Genomic DNA, 6,000 nt, shown 5'->3' with positions numbered 1-6,000 from the left:
AGGCTGAGGTGTGCGTTGCCCCATGGCAAGGGTTCCAGAGCCGTTATACAGGGGTGGGGACCGTCCCGTGTGTGAGAGAGAGCAGGGGGCTGTTCCCCCCGGCTGTTAGTTGAGGAGGCTGCTGTCTCCCCCCACTGCTGGCTATTTGGGGGAGCTTTGGTTCCCTCCCTTTCCTGCAGCTGTGGGTGGGGGAGGGGCCTTTGTCCCTCCCTCTCCTCCTCCCCCCACTGGTTGGGTTGGGGAGGGGGCTTTGCCTCCCTCCACCCCCGTTCTGTGGGGTGTGCTCTGCTCCTAACCTACCCCCCTCAGTGTTTTTGTGAAGGGGGCTCTGTCTCTGGCCATCCCTGCCCCCCCTCAGTGTGTCTGTTCAGAGTGGGCTCTGTCCCCAGCCTCTCAGTGGTTGTGTAGATTGGAGGGGGGATTTTCTCTGTGCCTAGTCCCTCCAGTGTGTTTTTTTTATGGACACCAAGACCTTGTGTGAGGTGGGTAGAGATTGAGGCTCCAGTACACACCACCTGTGTGTAACCCCTTTGGGGTTTAGAGCGCATGGCCCTTTAAATCTTTGCCCTGAGGGGGGGGAGTGCTGATTGTGCCTGAAGGAGGAAGTGCAGGGGGGTGGGGGAAGAGCGACAGGGTGTGTGTCTGGAGCTCCAGACCGAAGGGCTGCAGCCAGCGGGGCCCTCACAGAAAGCAGCAGCCGAGAAGCTGCCCGGAGTCTGCGAGGGACAGAGCAGCGACCGGGACACCACAGGACAGGAGCCAGGGGGAGCACTGGGCCAGGGAGGAATCACCCGAAGACAGGCCGGAGCTGGACCCGGTATCACTGCTGCCCAGAGCTGCATGGGGCTGTGAGTACTGGAGCTTGTGGCCTTGCACTGGGGATAAGGAGGGAGGCAGTTAGCTAGTTAAGTGGGGAGGGGGTCGCTCTGTGTGGCTGCAGAAGAGGGCCCCGGAGGGGTTTGTTGGGGAAAGTTCACTAGCGCCGAAGACGACCAGGAGCACTCAAGACTCACCACGGGACTGGAACTTTGCCCACGGCTCCCGAACTCTGAGTGCAGATGTATTGCTCAGTGTCTGCCCTTTCAGACTGTGCTACCACAGGGCCTGTGCAGGGCCTTGTGTTGAATGCAATTCTGTTTTACCACTCTCCACGTCTTTCCCCCTGTTATTTTTCTCCATTCATCCCTCTGTGAATAAATATTTCCCTTTCCTATATTCACTGTACTATTCCAGTGTGTGTGTGTTCACTCTGGGGGTTTGGAACAGATGTCCCTAGGGTAGAAGGGATTTTTCCTGATGCAAAGCAGACCAAAAGTTACACACGTCTGTGGGCACTGGAGTCTGACTTTGGGGGATGGGGTTGGATCCCCTGCTTTGAGGATATGTTTTGGGAGAGAGCACAAGAGAGCCAGTTTGTGCTATGGGAGAACACCAGAGCCCTTCTGCTTTTGCAAAGGGGTCTGAACTGCTTGATTAGTGCATTGGGTTGGCAGCTTATCAAGGGTCCAGTTGTCATGGTTGCAAAAATATGGTGTAATAAAAAAAAGGGGGTGGGGAATGATGTAGACTGCATTAACTCATCCCTTATAGTAATTCTCTCAGAACAACAATCCCCATCCCTTAATTTGCCAGAACACATGTGAACCGACTGGCTGCCTCCCAAGTGCCCCCTGTTCTGTCATGGTCTGAGGTTGCTTTGCAGGCCCCTGCCTCTGTTTCTCTTGTCTTTAATTCAGGGCCCCTGAACTCAGATTATCAGCACAAACTTATCTCTGATTCATCAACACCCCAGCTCAGAGCTAAAATTATTAACATAAAACAGTTCCCAAAATTAAGTTCTCAGAATCCCCCTCAAGACCATACTCCTAGGCCTTTCCTGCTTGAAAACTTTTCCCTGAAGATTCAAGGTTTGCTACTGTGTTCTGTTCATTTCTAGCAGTTTCTATAGTACACCTCTACCCCGATAGAACGCTGTCCTCGGGAGCCAAAAAATCTTACCGCATTATAGGTGAAACCGCGTTATATCAAACTTGCTTTGATCCGCTGGAGTGTGCAGCCACACCCCCCTGGAGCGCTGCCTTCCCGCGTTATATCTGAATTCGTGTTATATTGGGTTGCGTTATATCGGGGTAGAGGTGTATTTCACTCCCACTTCATAGTGGTGGTTAGTCTCCTTAAGCATGTCTCACTCTGTAGCTTTCTGTTGCTCTTCATTGGGGAATCAGCTCCTAAATGCTCAGCTGGTTCTAATAGTTAGACCCCACTCCTCATCTCAGGTGTGACAGGCAGGAGTAAGAGGCCAAGGCTGGCTGATTCCAGACCTCCAGCCTTTAAAGGGGCAAGCCATCCTATCCCACCCTGTGTAGAATCAATGAGGCTACAGCATTTCCATTCATACTGTGAGAAGAGTTTGGCATTTAGACCCTGCTAAGGGATAGTCAACATGAGCATTTCAGGTGGTAACTGCCACCTAGTACATGTAAGCCAAAAAGTAGCTTCTTGATGTTTTCTTACAGTAGAAAAGTACATTCTCTTCCACATCTTCATAGGGGTCAAAAATAGATGAGATTATCAGAATTGACAATGTCCAGAAGCTCCAACTGAGATCAGGGCATACTGTGCTAGGTACAGTACTGATACGTAGTAAGCAACAGTCTTTGCCCCTAAAAGCTTACAAAAGATAGACAAAAGGTGAGAGAAGGGAAGTGTTATTTCCACTTTACAGATGGGGAGCTGAAGAAAAGAGACACCAAGTGACTTCCCCAAAATACACAAAGTCTATGGCAAAGCCAGCAATTGAACCCATATCTTCTGAGTCTCAGTTCAGTGCCTTCACTTCAAGACCATTTTGCTTACTTCCTCTTACTGCCCTGCCCTGCCCCAGCTACCTCTTGCCTGAGGTGAAGCTTGGACAACTTTAGTTGTAAATGAGAATTTTTCAGAAAGTTAGGCTCATGCATGATAATAGAGACCCTCTCTTTCTGGTCCTTATCTGATGTGAGAACAACTTGCCACCCTTTCTTCTAGCCCTCTAGCAAGGTCGTTTGTCAGAACCTACAAATACATGCACATCACCAACTTCATTCACATGAGTAATCCCACTGAAGTTGTTGGGATTATTTTTGTGAGTAAATGTCACTCACATCCATGCCCTAAGTTTCTGCAGCTGCAGGCTCTATTACTGAGATGCACATAATGCAGCCCAAGGGTCAAAGGAAAACAACAACATCCTTAAACGCAGCCCTTGTAGTTCAGGGTAAGGATAAGCTAATCAACTAAAGATTTTTTTAAATTGCTGGTGCACTCAAACAATAGCCCTTGTCATTTTGATAACTGTAGCCTTCTCCTACCTGGCCTCTCTCCCTGCCTCTCAGGTCTCTCCAGTCAAGTCAGACCAAAATCCATCCGTTTCTCTCACCAGTCCAACCTTTCACCTCCCTCCCCGCTTAAATCTCCCATTTGGCTTCTGTCTCTTACTTCTGTCATGCGTCTGATGAAGTGGGTATTCACTCACGAAAGTTTATGCTCCAATACATCTGTTAGGCTATAAGGTGCCACAGACTCTTTGTTGCTTTTGACTCTTACTTTGTAATATTTAAACTCATCTTCCTCTGTAATGTCCTCACTACTGAATATTGTCCCAGGCTACATCTTAGCTCTCATTTTGTCCTCTACTCATTCCCTACACTCTTCCCCGTTGCGCCATGCAGCTCCTTTCCCCCATTCTCTTTCAGTACTTTCCCCATGCTAGCCCCACTGCCAACTTACATTTATACATCCATCGGCATCCCATTTGAGCGCTTTAGCTTCTGCCATCTGGTTCTTGACTTCATGGTCAAGTGTCCTTTCTCCCCACTTTCAAATCCCTGCTTAAAACTCCCCTTCAAGTAACCCTATTTCTATTATCATAATTAATACCTTCACTGATGCGCCATGCTGTATGCCACTGCCCTATGTTTTATTTAGATTGAAAGCTCTTTGGGGGCAAGGAATGCACATTATATCTTGTATAGAGTGCTGCATAAATTAGTGATTGTCAGTAAATGTATTATAAGATTCTATTCCATTGTGGACTGTACAGAAGATAGAAGTACAGTACGTGTTCAGCTGCAAAGTACACACACATTCTATGAACTTTGGCCTAATTTTTTGATGGCAGGGGAATAAATAGCCATTAATTTCTATAATAAATCTATTTATCTCACCGGAGCCTTGAAGATTTTGGAAGTTGCAATAAGCAGAGTCTCCCTTAGGAGATAAAGTGTTTGGAAGTTACTTCACAGCACCTCGTGCACTATTAGGAAGATATGTGCAATCACAACTGATTGCAGATTTATGGCACTCAATCTCTAGGGCATTTAACTTATTGTAGCTTGGAGGAATCGGACTAGTGGTTAAGTTGCTTGCAGTTATTGTGACATCCCTGAATGAAATCTAGGAACCAAAAATTGCCCATCTCCCAAAAGGCCAATGATTCAGTTACTTAGGTACCCTGCCTCAAATAGCGGGAAATGCTGTATACTTCAAAGGAAGGTGCAAAAATGTGAGAATTGTGCAAGAGTGAGTCTCTTCTTGATTTCACAGAGGGATTCCTTTAATCTTGAAGCAGTAGAATTGCGAGTCTTTTTCCCTCCCACTATATTTAGAACACAGCAAAATTACCCATTCAACACATAACATTATGCTAAAGTCCTGCAAAACTAAGCAAACAACTTTTCAGTGCTTACCTTATACAGGAAGTGGCACAGCCTTAATTCTGACAACTTCTTTTGCTTGTAGTGTGTACACTCTGCTATTGTTGAGTTCTGTAAGAGAGCTGGTGTAACAATTGTATTAGTATCAAACTTTGCAGCACATAGCCTTATGGAATTTCCTTGTCTGGACTCCCATTTTTTTTTTTTTTTTTAAAGATTCCTTAATAACCTTGTATTAGCATTTTGGATTTGCAGTGGCTTAATCTTGATGAGATGTCATGCCAAAGGGCATGGACACACATTGAGGGGTGTGTGGCTGAGGTCTGGGCCAGCCCCCATGCGGGGCTGGGAGGGAGCACCACCCAACTCTGCTCTTGAACCCAGCAGCTGGCTCTCTCATGATGCCTCTTTCCCCATCTGTAAAATGGGGATAACAGTAGTTCCTTCTTCCACCCTTTGTCTTGTCTGTTTAGACTGTAAGCTCATCAAAGTACAGACTGTCACAGCACCTAAACACAAGAGAGCCCTGACTTTGGCTGGGGCCTCTAGGCCTGACTCTGATATAAATAAAGAATCAAAATGTATGTAAGAAATACAGGCCTGTGCTTCTGAGGTGCTTAGTACCCAGAACCACATCAGACTTAATTTTGAATTTTCAGCAGCTCTGAAAATTAGGCCTTGTATCCTGGGAAATGTGGTATGAGTTTAATAGAGCCACAATTTAAGAACAACTACAATTGCATCCTAAGAACATTGAAATTTGTAACAGAAATATTCTGGCATTGCAAGCAAATGTGATTTAGTGGAACCAAACCTCTGTAGGGACTATCAATTAATTCTAAATAGGTGGGTTTTTTTTAAAAAGGGTAATACTTCCTAATCCCCTCTGCAAACCAATGTTCATAGTGTCATCCTTTCTCATGCAAGGAGCCCAACAGCAATATTTGGATGAATAAGACTATTCACTGGAGAAAGGGCTCGCAGCATAAGTTCTCTCATGAGGTTTCACCAAAAGCTGTAATGTATATACACACTTCTAAACAGTGCCACCACTATAACATCTGGCTGCCCAATATGAAAAACACACAAACAGTACCATTTGCAATGGGAGTTCTGGGTGGAAAGGCTGCAGGATTGCATGCATAAGATGTTGAATATTATTTAAAAAAATAACAAGTAGAAAAAACTAACAGAAATTTTCTTTGTTTCTGTGCACATGAAACATACATGCTGGGATGAGAAATTGTTACAGTTCTAAAGCTTTTGATTCTCTTAAAATCTGAAACTTTTCTCAACAGCATATTAA

At 45.7% G+C, this 6,000-nt stretch overlaps 1 protein-coding gene across 2 annotated transcripts in view; it reads left to right on the top strand.

The window, feature by feature from the left end:
* The first annotated feature begins 582 nt into the window (after positions 1-582).
* Positions 583-6,000, top strand: part of LOC101939473 (uncharacterized) — a 27,094-nt gene continuing 21,676 nt past the window's right edge. The window contains exon 1 of one of the 2 annotated variants that reach the window (XM_065560494.1): positions 583-848. The gene's annotated coding sequence lies outside the window, so the exon portion shown is untranslated. The remainder of the gene's footprint in view (positions 849-6,000) is intronic. The other variant, XM_024104785.3, reaches the window with a different exon arrangement.

The sequence above is a fragment of the Chrysemys picta genome, chromosome 11 (genome assembly GCF_011386835.1).
Source record: "Chrysemys picta bellii isolate R12L10 chromosome 11, ASM1138683v2, whole genome shotgun sequence".
NCBI lineage: Eukaryota > Metazoa > Chordata > Testudines > Emydidae > Chrysemys > Chrysemys picta.
The sequence above is the reverse complement of the archived record's forward strand: the minus strand, read 5'-3'. Positions and strand labels throughout refer to the sequence as shown.